The sequence below is a fragment of the Prorops nasuta genome, unplaced genomic scaffold (assembly GCF_024137725.1).
Source record: "Prorops nasuta isolate Cenicafe-Biocafe unplaced genomic scaffold, Cenicafe_Pnas_1.2 PNAS00008, whole genome shotgun sequence".
In the NCBI taxonomy this organism is placed as follows: domain Eukaryota; kingdom Metazoa; phylum Arthropoda; class Insecta; order Hymenoptera; family Bethylidae; genus Prorops; species Prorops nasuta.
The window spans coordinates 6,608,025-6,627,116 of NW_027116805.1; the positions used below are offsets into that span (position 1 = coordinate 6,608,025).

Here is a 19,092-nt window from a genome sequence, read left to right on the forward strand (position 1 = left end):
TGTGCTATTTGCTGGAGTTTATTTACAATTATTTACAGAGTGGAATTTCGTTGTTAATTCTAGAACATTGTTTGGAAGTTCCAAAGGAGTTGGAATCAGTATTTTAAATTGTTTGACAAGTCATTTTGTTGCTTGATTTTTCGCTCCCTCAAGATTAATTAGTTTCTTAAAAGTTTATTTAATTCCCAGCTAAACGAATTCGCTCTGCTTACTTGTTGAGTTTTATTTGAAATTATTAACAGGCGGAATATCATGATTAATTCTCGAAGCATGTCTGGAAGTCTCTAAAGGGGTTAGAATATAAGTAGCAACGGAAGCGAGATTTTTCTTAAACACGACGCTCGTTTGTCGGGGGTCGTGTGTATAAAGAAAAGTGCTCGCTATAAAGTAAAAACGAGGTCGAACAAGACCGTAACGTAGAAAGAAGGTTAAGCATATACAAATTCTATTTCTTCCTTCCTTTTTCTTATATGATTTTTTTCTGCTTTTATATTATATACACCTCTTTAGCAAACCCTCATTCCCCATTTATCTTCTTTCCCTCTGTTCAACTATTTTCCTGCAATTTTTCTATCCACCTCTAGCAAATAAACAAGCTTTTCTTCTCCCCCCCCCCCTTCTTCCCCCTCCCCATTCCTACACCAATCCTTAGGAAACACTTTGCAACAGTTTAATGAACGTTTATCTTTCAATTACCAGTCGTTTTAATCCGCACTTTGTTTCCTTCTAATCTCACAGTTAAGTTCTATGATTAATCAATGCATGCACACTGCGAATCAAAAAGTTTTATTTCAACACAAATACTTCTAGTCCCATTGTAATCGTTGTGAGATTCATTGTATACTTTATAAATTTGTGTATACATTACGTAACACGTGTTTGTCCAAGATTTTTATTCGTTTAACTGAACGTGCTTTGTAGTATTTCGTAATAAGAATTGTGGAGAGAAATGTGTATTTTGCAAATGTTGTTATTTTTATGAGAAACTGTACAACTTCGAATATGCATGTATAAAATTATTACAATTTTACACATTTCTTTGCATTTAACTAAAATGTTGAATATTTCAACATTTTTATAATAGCGTTGGATGACTTGATCGATACAAGTTAAACAAATTGATATTTCTTTTCATCTTAATCTCCATTTAGAATTGATTAACAAGTGATTTTATTTTTATGTGTGGATTTTCCATCTCCTTAAGATTAATAAGTTGGAAGTAGCAGTGCTATTTGGTATGGTTAGGCTGGCTGTTTTCATTGAAACGTCCTTTCTCCAGCTCTTCTACCTTCTCCAATTTTCAATAATTGAACTGCTCCCCCCCCCCCCCCCCCTCCTTTCCTTCACATAGAACCAACAGATGCTGGTTAATCGACGCTTTAGTCAATGCAACTCGTGAATTTGATTATTATGTGCCTCGAGCAGAACTCTGCTATCTGACCAACGCTGCTTGAGAATTTCAATTCTGATATGTTATAACTGTAAAATGGATTCTCTAGAATAGCAATGAAAATTACTGATTGTATCACTCAGACCATATAGCGTAACAACATACACTATAGCTCAGGTTTTCCCCTCCAAATCGATACGCTATCGATAAAGCCTTCTGATTATCGAGCCTTGAGCTAATGAAATGCAATTAAAAACACGATCAGTCAGATTGAACAACACGAGGTTAAAGTTCGTGCGAGAAATCACATAAATTGATAAGGAGGAAAGTTTTCTGGAGAAATTAGAGGAGAGAAAAACGTAGAATGAAAATTAAATGAGCGAAGCCCTATAGCATTGGAGGGTCCATAATAATGCAATATTAATCCTCTTATAGTTTTGGAGTGGGGCAAATCTTTGGAAACTCAATATGTTCCATTTAATAATTATGGCACGACAGTTTGAACTATGACGAGACAAATGTTAATTTTAATTTTCCTCCATTAACCTTTTATAAGGTTTGGATAAAGGCAGGGATAAAATATCGAGCAGAAGCAAACGTAGAACGAGATTCTCCATACAGTGAATTATACATTAATATAATTGCACGAAAAAAGAAAAAGTGAGAGAGTGTGCAAAAAATTGACCCCATCCATCAAAGTATTAAAATACTGTATAATAGTAGATTGATCGAAATTGTACTTTTAAGGAATTAAGATGGCATGAATGGGAAATTATTTAAGGAACGATTAATCTTTTTTCGCACGAGTCACGTTGGATAACTCGAGCATCGTTGTGTCATTCTTGGCGGGGCCCAAGGTCACCTCCAAGGAGCAGGAAAATCGCAGGATAAAGATCGTCCTTCGCAAAATGGAAAGCCAGTTTAGTGTCATCCTTCTTTCCTGGGCGAAACTGTTATAGCCACGAATTTTCTTAAAAGCATTCTCTGAAAGAAAAATGAAGGATAAAAAATGCGTGAAAAACAAAGCAGTAATGGTAAACCATACGTATATTATCGTTATTGCTACATTATTATTATTATTATTATTATTACCTCGTTGGAGTTTTTTGCTCACCGCTTAAAATTCCAATTTTCTACATTTTTCTTTCAATTTCCTTTGATCGTTACATCCAAAGCTCGTCGCTTTTCCTGGTTATTATCGCCTTTGTGGAAAATGAGAAAATCACGAGGGAAACGTACACAGGGGCCCTTCTCGAATTTTCATTATCGATATCAAGCAGTCTTGCTCTGTACGATTTTTCCTCCAATTTCGCGTCTCCCAGGATTACACGATCACTCTCGTATTTCCTCTGATTATCTTAAAGCTATAACAGTGAATAGCACGCTTTAATCCATTTGTCGCACATTAAAAGGTGAAAATAAATATGTAAAATATTCTCGCCGGTGAAATCAAGCGCTTATCAATCGAGATTTCGAAGAAGCAGATATTCCACAGATTGAATGCATCACTGCCACAAATTTTATTATACACCATTAGTCATATCGTTGCAAAATTTGTCGATAAACCTCAATTTCGATTGTCATCGCTGTTCATATTGATAATGTTATCATCGAAGCACTGGATTTTCCTTTTATTACTCGTCGAATTGCAATCTCTCAAAAAACTTTCACCTTTGAAATTAGCTTTCTTCTGCAAAGAATTAAATAAATTCCATTATATTCTTGTTATACTTATTACAGTAATACTTTTAAGGAATTCCTTTTTATTACTTTTTAAAGCGCAAGTTTCTGCCACAAACTATGAAAGATTATACCCTGGATTTTTATGTTTCTGACCGAGTTCCCTTGATCCCTTCTTATCTTTCCGAACGTCTCGAAATTTTCTCAAATAACCTCACGCTCTCTTACCAACGTTTCGAATGCTATAATAACTTCAGCCTGGCGTTCAATTTATTATCGTGCTACATGTGCATTATCCAACGATAACGTTTGAATATTTTATAAATCATGTACGTACGTAAGATATCTTTTGTCTATATTTATAAACAATTACACAAAATTACTCCATACATTCGCTACACTATTTCCATTGTTATTCCTATTGTTTAAATTTCTTATTTTCATCTATGATTAAGAGAGAGAGACAGAGACAGAGACAGAGACGAAGGTATATAATAATTTGTAAACTTTTCTCCAATAATTCCAATCGTCGTTTGGCTAGCCAAGAGGGTATTGTGAAGCAAATCAGATAAGCTGCTCGCGTGCTGCTTCAACTTTTTGCAAGATAATCATCACGTACCAAATCACATACGTGCTTTTTATAACGTTGAATAAAAACAAAAAACTCCTTTGTTTTCGTAGAAAAACAATAGAGAGCAAATTTTCAGTGATCAATCAACAGCAGTGAATTAACTGAAACAAAGGGAAAACAATATAAATTAGTATTTTTTATAATTATTCGACTGTTTGATGAACAGAAAAGTTTGTATAGTAAACGGTAAAAGAAATTTATCAAAATAAATAGCCTTAGCCCAATTTTTCTTGGCACTTGAGTGTTGTCATATCTATGCACTTGAGTAAACGTTTTGCGATAGAAGCCAGTGAATTCATATCAGTGCCAGAAGTGCATAACGGGAAAAAATGTCCTTCGGTAATTCCGGCAATATTTATATATCGTGAATTTTTCTCATTTGCTGTAAAAATATTGACCATTTAGTTATCGCTATAGATACATAAAAAATAACCGAGGAGGTAAAACGTTAAAAATTGTACTTAACGTTACGTTCTAATAGAATTTTTCAACTTTAATGACAAACCTCGCATGATTTCACGTGGAATATACTTCGTAAAGCGTGTGAAGTCATCTTATTCCGGGACGAGTCTAGAAATGAGATCACCTTTGTGATTTATCGTACGTCTCATTCAATTCTATTTTTTTCTTTCCTGTTTCTTCCTTTCTTCAAAATAATTATACTCACTGCAATTACCGCCAATTGAGTCTTGGCCATTGTTTTAAGAGAATTCGTTTTTTTTTTTAACGAATTATAATGCAACAAAAATTTATTATCCAATCACGCTCCGATTCTCTCAATTAACTGTACCAAATCTGTGCAACAACAGATTTCATTTTGTTTATTTTGCATTACCTGAAATGAAAATGTTCATTTATAACAGGGATTTGCTATGGCTTTTATAAGGCCAGGAAGTAATTAAACTAATTAATGTACTTTTCGTTCAGCTTTTTCCTCTGGAAAACTTATAATATTCACTTTAAATCGACGCTGTACATTTGCTGTATTTAATTAAACATGAACTCTAGCCGAGAGCTAACAAAGGAAAGGGGGGGTGGGGGGAGTGTTGATAATGGTATTATGGTAGAGATTCAGTGAATGAAACTCAAACGAAACGCGAGATTTTGGCGGGTGCAATAACTTTTGCACGAGTACTGCTATTATGTCGTGGAGTAGTGTGTACAAATAATATACTATAATGGTACATGTAAAGCACCGTGAATTTGAACACAATTGGAATCTCTGTGCACCTACCACGAGAGAGAAAAGATAGGGTTGAGGGAAGGTAACGTGTGTCAATATAATTCACGTTTCGAGCGATCACTTTGAACTTGATTTGGCTCTAAACAGCGTCACACTGGTGGAATCCGGCTCTTGTTAGCGACGACGTCGACATCTAGCGGGAGTTTGGTCTCAGTCGATAGCTGACTCTGCATTACCGGCCCAGCAGCTCTCGCGCGGGAAAGACTCGTTCGATAAGCGTCTGCTTACCCCCACTCCTCTCTCTCTCGTCTCCCCAGACTCCCCATCCTAGTCTCCTTCTCGCTCGCTCATTCACACGATTCACTTTAGTGCAGTGTCGAGTCGAAGAGGCTCTCGTGGATTTGTAGTACGCGTGACCCCGGACACACACAAACACTAACAAACCTGTGTTTTGTCCCCCACTCCTATTCTCATTCTCAACCGCCGTCCTCCCCATCTCCTCGCCCCTCTCGCTCTGCCTCTTCCTCCTTTCCCCACTTTTGCCAAGAAAGCTGAAATTACAGCCTCGGCGTTCCTACCTAATTCGATTTGCAGCTATTCACTGCTAACGAAAGGCCCACTCTTCCAGCCATGCTTCAGTGTGAATTGAATTTCACTCAAATTCCCCGTCAAAATTATTTACATTAACCCACAAATTATTTCTACAAATAACGTCTTCCTCTCATAACCTAAAAACTCCTCCGATACTTTGAAATTAATCGTGAATTTTCGTTCGCGTTGGGATCGGTGGATCGAGAAATTTCAGAATTTTTCTGCCTCGTGGTTTTCAAAAGAATTTCCGGGAGGCTCGACGGTGCGTCCTTTCTCTGAAATAAATCGTGAATTTGATTAAATGGCGGGAACATTGGAATTGGTAATGCATTGGAATGTAGAAGACCTCGATAATCGAGCTCGAGAGTTTAGAGGCGTTTAAATCATTGTTTTTACGTTGGTTTTGCGTAATTTAATCAACCAACATTTTCATGCTCTGTGAATCGTCTTGGTTATGTAAGTAGTAACAATAAAGTGGGAAAATGCAATTCAATTCGTTTGAGAGCCACTGCCACGGGCAGGTTGACTGTCCCCTCTTCCTCTTTGCCCCTCTCATTCCATTCCATACCAGCCCACGGCCCAAGTTGCACGAGACAATCCTCTCCCATTCCTCGTTTCCCCTCGACCCTCTTTCAACCCCCCCCCCCCCTCCCTCCCTATACCACTCATACTAGATTATCTCTCCATGCCAATCAATACGCATTAAATTAATTAACATGAAAATGTATCGTTTCTTAATAGTTATTAAAAATTTCCGTTGATTTTGTTATAATACTATTTTTTTAACTCCCTCGTTCTCCAATTAAATTCCTTGCGTGGATTATCCAAAAGATATAAATATATCACTAATTTGTACCACACGAAGTGTATCAATGGCGATTATCCATTTGTACAAAGAAATCTTTTCCGAGTCGACTATAATTTTGTACATGAAATTATATTTTAGAATAAACATAAACATGAAAATCGTTGCTTAAAATGTGATAGTAATTTGCCGGGGCACACTTCATTACGGTCTTAAAGTGGTCTAAAGTCTGTTTAAACTTACAGGCTTTTTCTTGTTAGAAGAAGTTAACTTTGAATTGGAGTGCTTTCTCCAGAAAAGAACCTAGCCATAGAATTAAAGAGCCAGAGCTCACCAGTAAATCTTGCTTATGCTTCTTCTGTTCCTTTTCTCCCAACTTAACCGAGCCAGTTTATTGTTTGCTCTTTGCGTGAAAGGCGAATCAATTACAAGTTTCTTCCTTAATTAATTCTTATTTTTCATATATTCCACGAAAAGTGCATTTATGAATTTTCCTCCAATAATTCCCAGCAAAAAGAGGTAAACAATTTTTTATAGCTTCTTTTATTCCTATTCATGTAACAGACGTATTCCAATGATTCGAGCATGAACGAACTTCCTCTTTGTAATCGTTCATAAAAATGATGAAATCATTACGTAGAAATGTTTCCCAGGCTACATTCGATAGGGCTTTCCTGATAAAATTTTCTGAAAACATTAACAGCTTTCGTTGGATATTCCCCTTTACAAAGAGAAACATTTTTATTTTTTACTTCCACAGCATTTCTATTTTCCTTTCAATATTGCAACATTTCGAGGCATTTTTGTACAAAGCTATTGTTTGCTCGATCAATAATTTTATTGAACTAAATAGGAGAAAGATTTGACTTTGAACAATTTCAATTAAATTGGTTTAACGTTTAAATCGATTAAAGTGACTTTTGTTTTTCCAATCAAAAATTGCGTAATTTAAAAGCAACTCTGTGCGTTGGTTATTAAAACTTTAATCATTTCTATTTCAAGGTACAGTCCGAGCTACAATTTCCTGCCCGACCAAACTCTTCGCAAGTACAGTCCGCGTCAAAAGTTTGCCCAAAGCCTTTGATCAATATATTTCACTTAACTTTAGAATTTCGCGGTTATAATGGGAATTTGCTGGAATCTTCTGGACTAGTCCTGATATTGTGGATATAAACTTGTAGTTGACGTTATTGAATAGAATCAATTAATTATTTATAAAAACTTGAATTATCTCAGTCTCATCTGCCATAAATAAAATTATTAATACACACTTTGATATTTATTCATTTAACAAAAGAAATTCTCTTATATTTACATAAATCAGTGTTACATTAATATAGATCTAGATTACTGCGTGCAAGCATCACGCCAATGTTAATACTTATCGATCATGCGGTACACGCACACACGCCCATACGCACCATGTCAGAGAGTGAATACAATAATTGTATTGGGATTGGCGTGAGTGTAATCATAGATAACACACGTATTACGATAATGAGCTAAATATGCTTAAATTAGTTTCCCTTTATTCCTGTTAAGTAACCAAATTATTACTCTCTATGCACAGCAACAAATTAATCGAATATCCAAAATCCCAAACAAAATTCTATCCAACAACGTGAAAAACTGGTGATAAATGTACTCTCGCTCGACTTGAAAGCTCTTTGCCAAAATATACCTCTAAGAGATTCTTTTGTAAATATTTTTCCACCAAACACACACCTTTATATTTGCTATTTTATTTAATATGCAATACTGCCAAGAGGAATATGTTGTTGCAAAATCAATAAATTGGAGATGCGTAAAATATTTCACCTATCTATACATACGTACAAAGAGAAAAATATAAAAAACAGTGATTTTAATTTTTGTCCTCGTTTAATAAAATACACAGTATCAAGCAAAAAATTCAATAACAAAGAAATTGAAAAATGCAGATAAAAGGTGTATTTTACAATAGAAGAAAATTAGAAATTTGTAAATATTTATTATTTTTATAAATCTTTAAAAAATACATTTATAATACCATATATCATAGACAGCATATTATAATACTTACATATGATAGTAGAATTTTTGAGTACACGATTGCCATATATAAAAGGGCAAGAGATAAGTAACGCGAAGTGAAAGTGGTATTGTTGAGAGAGAGAGAGAGAGAGAGAGAGAGAGAGAGAGAGAGATATCTGACGGCATATCAAATCCACGAGAGGAGAGTAATATTAACGGTTCCCTTTTGCCTCTATCCATCCGTCAACATTTGGCTCTCACAATGGGGCTCGATACTCGTTAGCAGTGTCTTATGATGGCTTGTACGAATAAGTCACTCCTGTATCACAATATATATATATATATATATATATATAACCACTGCAAACAAAATTTCTCTTACAACATCGAACAACGACCGAACGAAACCATTTTGCAGATGGCACCACACGTGAAAATCCAACACCTCCTAAAAGCCATAATCCCACGAGAAATAAATAATCACCTTTGTAACAATTATTTTCCCATTTTTCTGTTTCGGCTATGAATCTCAAATGGACCAATCGAAACGATTGAAGCTGATGAGGTAGTCAATCGGTGAGACGAAATTAAAGAAGAGAGTCCAGCCAGTGGTTGAGATTTTTATCGATAAGATAAGAGATAACCGAGGAAATTTTAATTAAGCTGATACATTAAAACGTAAAATAATGAAAATTTAGCTTTTTAAAAGTCCATGCATCATTTAATCTCCCCTTTTAAGCAGAATTAGTTTTCACTCCACTTAGTTTTTCCAGCGATTCTCTTTTACAGTATCCTCTCCATCAGCGTCGATTCAATAATCAAAGCTTTGTTTTCGTTTCTCGCAATATTCCCAGCTACGTATGATGCATACATAACGTATCTGTCATCACTGCCAATCTACTACCATTACACACACAGAGAGTATAAATAACTCAAATATTTTCTAGATGATCGATATCCGCTAAATTTCGATAACAATATCTTTTTGCGATTGAACCGCGATATTGATATACGTACTTTGTTTCCTGTTTCTTTTTTCTATAGTTTTTTTCGCTGGCCTATTTACGTTCCCCTCTTCGTGCCACGTTTATTCTTATCTGACTGCTTTTTTCGTCGAATTTTTACATTTTATTCCTGCATCGACGTGCTTTAATTATCGTTACTTGCTAATCGGTTTAATGTTGAATTACGATAAGCTTGAGCAACGCTCTTTAACGAACGCGTTAAAATCAAGGTCTTTTGGGAAATTATTAAAAAATTTTACGCGCGAATTAAAGATAAAATATGTGGATAATAATTCTTTTGCCAAGACTCGAATTTGTATCTTCTGCTATTTTAATTATGCAGCAGAATCAGTATCCTTTTTAATTTATTAAAAGGATACTCTTGGATAAGATATTTCGAGGGGATACTGTTGAAAAATTTAGGTGTTTTTTCCCTCTCTTTTGTTAATTTAAAGATGTGATATTTTTTTATGAAATTAAAGAGTATGGATTTGAATCTTTTTTAATTTAAATTTTAACAGATGCAAGTTTGTGGATATGGGAAACTTTGTTTACATTTCGTTGTGTTTTTTTTAATAGTTACAGAAATAGAAATAACAATTTTTTCGTCCAAATGATTTGTGACAATTTGAGTGACGGACCCTGTATATATACAGGGTGCTCCACTTAAAATCGCAAAAATTGCATGGACACAAAATTTTCTTTACCTACTAATGAAAAATAATAATTCTTTGTACAACATCTTTTTCAATGCAAATTAAAGAACCTTGAAAAAAGTCTTGTACTAAAATAAACAAAATTTTACGTCCACGGTGCACTGATCCAAGTGATCTTTAGTGAAACACCCCGTATACTTGTACAGCTGGATATACATACACAACGCAGGAAATTGAGAAAATCCATCCTTACCCAAATAATCAATCATAAACTCAAATTGATTGGTTGACTTTTTTATGCAGGAAACTTTGCAGGAAATAATTTATAAAATTCAATATGCATAAACGTTTTTACTAGCAGAGAGAAAAAAGAGCTTTTAATCAAAGAATCACGTTGACATATTGGATGAAAATTCGTTCCTCTCCTTTTCCAACGAATCTCTCTCGTCTCTTCCTCGCTTTTCCTGATATTTTATTCATGATAATATTATTTGTAAGCCAGTTTTGCTTTGCCCCGTATATTCTGCCATTTGCAGAAACTGCAACGTCACTTGCTATTAAAGCCGCTCATAAATGGAGAGATATTAGCAATTATTGCATCGTTTCACATTGGCATAAATTGAAATGCTGTACAATCCAAACAGGAATATTATTTTATGTCGCAAAATGATGAATATACTTTTCACAATGCAATTTTCATCATGAAAAAGAATAACTCGAAGCAAATCGATCGAATCAGAGGCTGCGAAACTCGAAGTTGCCACAAATAAACCACACTAGGTGGGGGAGGGGGGGGGGGGTGAGAAATTTTACGAGTGGCATAACTAAGGGGTGCGTTTAATACCGCAATTAGCGTCGCTGTATTTTGCCCAACGTCGAATTAGGCTGGACGAGGATATTTCTCCTCTTGCCAAAACATTCCACGAATTACAGAGCCGACCCATCCTATTTACCAACGGACCAATAATTAATCCCTTGATTGAAATATAACAATATTGATTATACTTAATTCACAAAAATCCATTAATTTTGTAAATTATCCTAGTATTTTCCATTGCACAGTTTATCGAAATAGAATTTATTTTGTTAATAGTTTAATACTGCTGGTTATTATTCGTTGTATTAATGCAACTTTCAGTGACCTTAAAGATCGTGTAACAGTACAATCAATTATTGTTACTTGGATATTGAACGCTGTACTTTATTCAGTAAAGACCTTTGGCACGCCAGTATTGAATTTTTAAAGAAAATTCTTGCACAATGGCAAATCTTGATAGAAATTTTTAACAGAAATTCACCGATCATTCGATAATTAATGTTCATAATTAAAATTTAACAATATCCATTATTTTATTTAAAAGACGAGTTAATTTAAAAAATTGCTTTAAATTTTTTATGATAAAAAGTCGAGTTTGATACAACATTCATTATAATATAATACAATTTTCAATTACACGGAAATTCGTGTAAAAATATTTGGCTTGTAACACACAAAATATTGTATTTTAAAGAATTAAACCATCAGCTACTTCGTATACCACAAGCTAACACAATCAGCTATTGTAACTTGTACCAGTTAGTAAATATTCAACACACACACACAGTACAGTTATCTCAACAGAGATCTCTAGCACGCCAGTATTAAATTTTTAACGCAAACTTATTGCACAATGGCGAGTCGTAAGAGAAAGCTTTAACACAAATCGCAGACCTCCCCTTCCCCCACCCTCTCAATTTTACTCGCTGCTCTGCAAAGGGGTGAGGTCAGCTTGAGGGTAAATTGAGGTTGCAGGAATATGGGGAAACTCCAATTTCGTGAAGCTTCCAAGACAAATCGCCTTTCTTCTTCTTCTTTTAATAGTAAAACTCATAGTATTATTTGACTTTGAGAAAAGAAGAAGAAGAAGAAATAGTCCTATGTAGCATTTAATTAAATTTTCTAAAGCTAAAAGAGAAAAGTGCAATTCGGTGGTGCGATAACGCAAACTGGTCTCTTTATTATTTTCTTTCTCGGCCATTCTACTTGTTCGTTCGGGAGAAACGTATAGTATACGCAGTACATTTGTTTTTAGAACTCTGCAATGGCACGAGATGTAAAATAATAAAAAAAAAGAAAAAAACAACAAAATTCATCTCGAAAGCTTTCCCGGAGGGTCGCGTGGGTTGCGCGTATAATACATAGGTTCAGTCGCAATCCAATAATGAGATTGGAACATGATGCTACCCTTCCACGAATCGCATCTGTTCGCCGGCCATTACGCATTAATTTTGTATTGTGCGTCGTCCCGTGCGTGTAGATCCCCTTTGATGTTGTCTACGAAGCAACTTAATTAAAACGACATTATGGTGAACGGAGAGACACGATTAAGCGTCTAGACGGTGGGCACGTAAAATTGGGAGAAAAATCTTAGCTACCCTTCGTCTCTTCTTGAACATTTTCCACACTGATAAGAGAATTTTTTTTCAATCAGCTTATTTTATCGAATTGGCTGCGATTGATAGTTTTTATAGGGAATATTTTTAGTAGAATTTTAATTGGCTTATTTTTAATATCTTAATTTGTCGCAAATGTGTTTCATTGTTTTGAAACGAGTGAGAAAAATTGTATTAATATTTGCCGAGGACTCGAGACACAGGCTTAAAGTTGTGAAATGTAAAGGACTTGTGTCACTGTAACGCTGTGGTTGGTTTAGTTTTCTTGAAAATTCTAGGTACTTGAGTGTAATGAACAGCTGTATGTAGCTATTCGAGTGATTTTAGGTATGGCTCTTGTATATATCCTTCCTTTTTTCTCTTTCGTTATATACTCATACTCCTCCTCGTATTCCTTTCTCTCACAGCTGATTTCTCTGCTTCTCATTAACTTCTCTCCTCACAAATCCTTGTACAATTTTTGTTTTCTACAAATTTTAATCTAAAACTATTTTAAATGTTTTAACGTTCAGAAATGAGCGAGAAAAAATTTATTAATATTTATGCGAGAGACTTAAAAGTAGACTTAAAGTTATGAAATTTAAAGAACTCGTTATACCGTTGCAGTTTACTTTTCTTGAAAATTCCAAGTATACATAATGAACAGCTGTGTATATAGTTATTCGAGTCATCCCTTCGGTATAACCCTTATATTTCCCTCTTTTTTCTCTCTTTATCACACTCATCCTCCTCCTTCTATCCCTTTCTCTCACAGCTGATTCCTCCATTTTGCCCTAATTCCAACTTTTCTCTCCTCGTTAAACGCTTTTCCAATTTTTTCTACCACTTAACAAATATTAACGTATCAACCCAAAGTACTGTTTGAACAATTATTACCACACTGCTCTCGCAAATTGATCGAGCAATTGAACATTTAATGCCTTCAATTTTCGAATCATCGTATTACGCACTGTTTACAATAAATAATGAATAACGAATGCCCAAATCAATTGTTTCGAATAATTAAAAGGAAATTTAATAGCTTTCTTTTTGTTCCTGCTGTTTGGTCATTAAAAAATTTCACTTTTTTACGACTCTTCGAGAATTTTAACTCCACAGGCTAAATAATGTCCCGTATTCTTTTCGGTTTCTTTATGAAAGAGGTTGTTTCGTGCAAGCGGAACCTTTTTTAATTGCTTCGAAGATTCAACCAAGACATCACAGCGATTATACCGTTTCCGCTGTTCACAATAGGCTGATTACAACCACCGAGCAAATGTACTGCTTCAAATGGAAACGAAATATCGTATAATACTTAATTTTCATTAAAAGGCAAATTTATAAACCGAGAACAAATATTACTTCATTCACAAATATAAGTCGTGCCTTTACGATAGTGATATTGAAATTATTTGTTCGGTATTGGTAAACTTTAATTTAAAAAGAATTAAATTCCTTGCGAATAAATTATTTCACTGGGACTATTCGATGCAAGATTTATTAGAAAGTTCAGTGATTTTCTCTCTCTCTCTCTCTCTGAAATTTCTTAAAAAGCACCGATGAGATATTTTAATTAAATCTCTTTGAAATTCGTTATTCGAATGATTTGTACTCCAATTTCTATCTCTTTCTCTCTCAATTGCCCTACGAGTTTTCAAGTTGCATATAATTTTCTATAAATCTGGTTATAACCGGAGCTCTTCCCTCGGGTGGAGCAAGTCTCAACAGGCACATGCACCAGATCTCCTTGTAAATTGGTATTCTCAAACGTATCTCTGGGAAAATCCGTCACATCTTTTTGCCAGCAAGCTGTTATTCACGTTCTTATTTCTTTCTACGCAACGTCATTGGCCCATCGACTGTTAACTCTGTGTCTTTTTGTACAATGAACAACCCATAAACCCCCTCCCCCCTCAGCTTGCTATGATCCATCAAGATACCCAACTTCCTCCTCCCTTCCACTCCTCTACGATAAATCACACTGCACAATCGTAAGCTATTTTTAGAAAAACTATTAATTTTTTCATATTTAATTCCCCAAGCAAAAAATTAATACTCGTAGCATTGTTAGCATCAGTCAAGGTCTCAAATGCAATGGATGTAAATTTTACAATATAAAAGACTGCAGGTTTGAAATACTCTCCAAGGCTCAACGTGAGTTTTTCCTGTAATAAATTTCAGTGCTGGTTTCCATCAGAACAGCAGTTTTCAAAGCCCCATAGTCAGCACGTAGTTACATTTCAGGCAACATTGCTTGTAGCATTTTCCAACAGTAACCAGAATTTCGTTCCCAGAATTTACTTGAAACCATACGATAATAAGGATTTCTCTGCAAGACTCTAATTTCAATTGAATGATACGAGGATGATATGATATTCGTTGGTTTCTCTAAAAGAGAAATTTGAGAAATTATTCAGACCAGGAATAATATCGTAGCAGTGATAGAGATTTCGAGTGGAATTACCATCTTGCTTCGTGCACTCTTCTAAAAATTAGCAAACCTTATTTTTCAGCAAAAGATTCTTGAATTTATTGCTGCAGTGCATCGGTGCATTACGTAATACTATTTAGCTAAATTGTATAATATTACCTGTACAAACAGGAGAGTTATAAATATTATAGTAAGCTTTTAAAGCTTGGTAGGAAAGCAGCGAACATAAGCTTTTGTTAGTCTGTTGAAATTTAGCTATTTTACCTGAGTAAACCTCACTGATTTCAACAGTTTCACGTTGGAATCCTGCACAAATCGTATTCTATTAAAGTTAATTCCATTTGACTAAATTTAAAACGTCTGTTAATTTCGGTTCAAACTATCACGAGAGGTACTCACTCGACTCTCGTTGAAAATTTTCTATAAATATAATTATAGAATGTAGTCCCCTATTTCGAGTCTTGATGAAATATTTATAGAATGCTTTTATTTTTTTATACATCTCATAATTGATTGAAATAAAGCATTTAATTAATTATGATATTGATCAAACGTAAGATGGAACAAAAATCTACTGTTCTGCTGGTGTATATTATTTTTATTTATGACTATTTAAGACGTTCATTAATCCTAATTAGAACTATTCTAATAAATTTGATTCTTTTGAAAAATTTCGTTATATAAATACAATGATACAACACAGTCCAAACTTTCAGTCTTGATGAAATATTTATAGAATGCTTCTATTATTTTTGTTTATACATCCCGTAATTTATTGAAATGAAACACATTTAATGAATTAATATACAGATAAAGGATGAGATTGAAGAGAAAGGAAGTGTTGATGGTGTACTGTGTAGGTGTACGTATGGCTTAATTGTAAGTAAGTGCAGCAGCAGACAACTCGGTATCGATTGCTTCAGGAGGTGCATCCCTCATCGTGAACGTTTCATATCAGTTTCCCAGGATTATTGAATTAAAGAAGCGACAGTTCACAACCCCTTTAGTCCCTCTCCCCACAGTAACAGTGATGTCATTTAAAATAATGTGGAAAAAACGAGAGAAAGCAGAGGTAAAAAATAGATAAAAAAAAAACACAAGGGAAAACATTTATTCACGTTTATCCATTTATGCGTTTTTATTTCTCTCCTACAGAATCTCCCCCTGAAATTACAAAGCTGTACGGATGTATTTCAACCAAAGCAACCCTATAGATCAATATCCAACACTCTGATTGATTTCGAAATTATTCAAATGAAGCTATCTCTTTCTAATTTCTACCTTTAAAATAACTGTTATATTTATATATAACTCAAAGATGGAGCAAAACAACTTTAGATAAATGTGCAATATCGATCGATTCAGGAATAATTAAAACGTAACATTCTTTTTATAGTTTGCTTATAAGGAGAAAAGTAGTTTGAAGATTTTAAAAACTGTGAAGGGGTGTTGTTGCAAGGCTTCGTATTGCTCCTATCGAAATTATTTCATTTCAACAATAATACACTAGAAATTGAATTTCTACGAAGAAACAAATATTGTTCGAAAGAAAATCTTTGATGAAAATTCAATATTGATTTGCCAATGAAAATATTGTTGGGTTTTATCTGGTGTTTAATAACAGGTACATTTACTTCGTATTTAGTGTGTATTCATCCATGTTTTTAAATAAAATCTCGTCGGTCGTTGTACATGGTAGCAGCTAGTGTAGAAACGTGCTGGGGCAAATGTCTATGGGAACGCATTTGATCGATAAACTTTGCTCAATGGGTAGAAAACGCTCCAATGTATTTTCATCCCTGAAATTTAATGTTTTACGAACAATATTCTCTTGCTGTGATTTCGTTTGCGATAAAAAATTGTATGCAACAAATTTCTCATATTAAACAATAATCAAGGGAAAAGAGTTATTGTTATAATTCCATCAGTTGCAAAATTAATCAATCAATTTTAAAACAGAGTGACTAATTAAGAAGACCCACGTCAATTAAACGTACTTGACGAGTGATCAAGGACGTCCATCGAATATTCATAATCCTGCCTTCGTCAAATCAGACAATTTTCAATATTTTATTCTTTCCATATACATATATAAATATGAGTTGTTGAATCAATAGGACATAAAAATACTCAAAAATATCGCGCGCGCGTAGAATGGAAAAACTTCAATTATCGACAGCCAGCTTAAAATTTAATAGCTCTCCATTCGTTTTATCGTAAACTTTTTAAATCTCTGATAAAAAATATATATGAGAGTATATAATATATCAAGAATTATACGATGTAATGGAGAAAGTTTTATTTTGTTATTTTTCGTTTCACGAAGATTGTAATAATTATTTTAGCCAGAGAGAGTTTGCACAATTTTGTAATCTGTTTTAAATTGGTTTTTATCGATGATATAATTTATCAGTAAAAACAGAGAGGGGGGGGGGGGGGGAGGTGGGATATAAATCCAGGAAGGAAAATGATCACATTAAAGATTGTTTAAATGTATAAGATAAAGCTTGATTGAAAAACTGACTGTGAATAGTAAATTGTCATTTTTTTTGCAATCAACAATTCGTTTAAAAAAAAAAATATTCCATCTAGGAAAATAATGGTAAAAAATTGTTAAAGTATATACAGTAAAGAATGGTATAACTGATTGGTAAATTGGGTCTGAATAATAAGTTGTTCTTTTTCTGTCACCTCTGCTATTCGCTTAAAAAAATTATGGGACAACGAGTAAGGGAGGCAAAGCTAAGGGAAAAGTACGATAAAGAGGGGAAACTCGATCGATCCAGAAGAAGCACTGTGTGTAAACCACCGAGCATAATCAAATCCCATCAAATCCCCTTTTTCTTCCTGGTTTTTCTTTTTCCTTGCACACTGCCGCTCCCCCACTCCCTTCCCCCTGACGCCACTATTCTCACTCTGCATTGTTGAATCATTCTTTCAACTTCACCACCGATTATCCCCCTTTTACCTTTGCTTATCAAGAGACACGATATTACTCATTCGGTAAATTTTCCTTCGATTCACAAATATTTTATTACACCCTATGATATTTTTAATTACTATATCTTTAACGTATCACATTGTTTATCTACTGATATAATTTAAATTGTATAATTTTGTGTATTTCAACCAATAACTTCATATTAATTTGAAATTATTAATGAAATTCTGTACGTAACAATATTCTTCGTTTGTTGCTATTATAAAATTTTCTATAATTATGGAGATTAATCAACGCCATGTTAATTTTAATTATTGAAAGGACTAACGAGTGATTCAATGAAATATGGAGGAGCAGAACTTTTAGGTCACCCTATGTTTCCTGAAAGTGTAGCATTGCCCCATCCACCAGCAGGAGTTCCAGCTAGGGTTTAATCTAACAATGATTTATGCTTCGCAGTAGCTCTCAATCTTCCACCATCATTCAATAAGTTTTTATTACCCTTAAATTCATGTACCCTCTCATAACTCTTTTCGAATCAACGCTCTTATATTTACACCTCTTTCCAGCACAACTCTCTCGATATTAACTTTCAAACAGAAGTTTATTATTTTATACCACGTTAAATTTAATTACCTACTTTATTATTATAATTATTCATTAACCTCTTATCTCTGAAAAATTTGCACGTTCGTCTACTGATTCTAGATTACCGTGTAATTTTTATCCATCATTTCTATTATTACTTTACATTTGATTAAATCGAAAAAACAAAGCCTTTTAATCTTCCTGTAATCTCTTATTATAATTCAAGCCTCCACGATTTTTCTCCATTATTTTTATTCGATTAACCTAAAAAGTAAAGTTTTTTAATTTTGCTCTGCCATTTTTTACTTTAATTCGAGTGGACAGAAGAGCCAAGTTTAGTCATACGAGGACAAAATTGAATTTTTTTTTATGTTATAAGCAATTTGGTCGAAAATATTCGCTCATTTGTGAAATTGAGCACCACTGGCGTGACACGCAACGTATTCCACTCTAGGCTATACGTTGGATACGAATGTATTATGTACGCTCGGTGAATATGTCAACTGCAGTATTACGGGTTTATATGCCCTCTAATTTCTTCATTTCCTTTTTTCGTCAAAGTCATTATTATTATTATTATTATTATTATATCGCAATTCCCACACACGATGGCAAAATCAATCAGTCTCATAATCGAGCCTCGAATAATTCAACAAAATCATTCGTTTCATCCATTGAAATATTCTACATTCTTCGTCCAACTAAATATCTCATTTACGTGTTCAACATTACTGATATGCTCGTTGTTAACAGTAATTACATTCTAC

The 19,092-nt window shown here is 34.1% G+C and overlaps 1 protein-coding gene and 1 long non-coding RNA gene across 3 annotated transcripts in view; one reads left to right on the forward strand and one right to left on the reverse strand.

Moving 5' to 3' along the window:
- Positions 1-19,092, forward strand: part of LOC136775943 (mucin-17-like) — a 119,674-nt gene that overhangs the window by 86,529 nt on the left and 14,053 nt on the right. The gene's annotated exons all lie outside the window — the stretch shown is intronic.
- LOC136775521 (uncharacterized) lies at positions 1,430-9,376 on the reverse strand. Its single transcript, XR_010822942.1, has 7 exons — positions 9,311-9,376; positions 4,369-4,536; positions 4,207-4,271; positions 3,161-4,083; positions 2,832-3,080; positions 2,483-2,754; positions 1,430-2,374 (listed from the first exon to the last, which is right to left on the reverse strand). It is a non-coding gene; the product is annotated as an uncharacterized lncRNA (long non-coding RNA).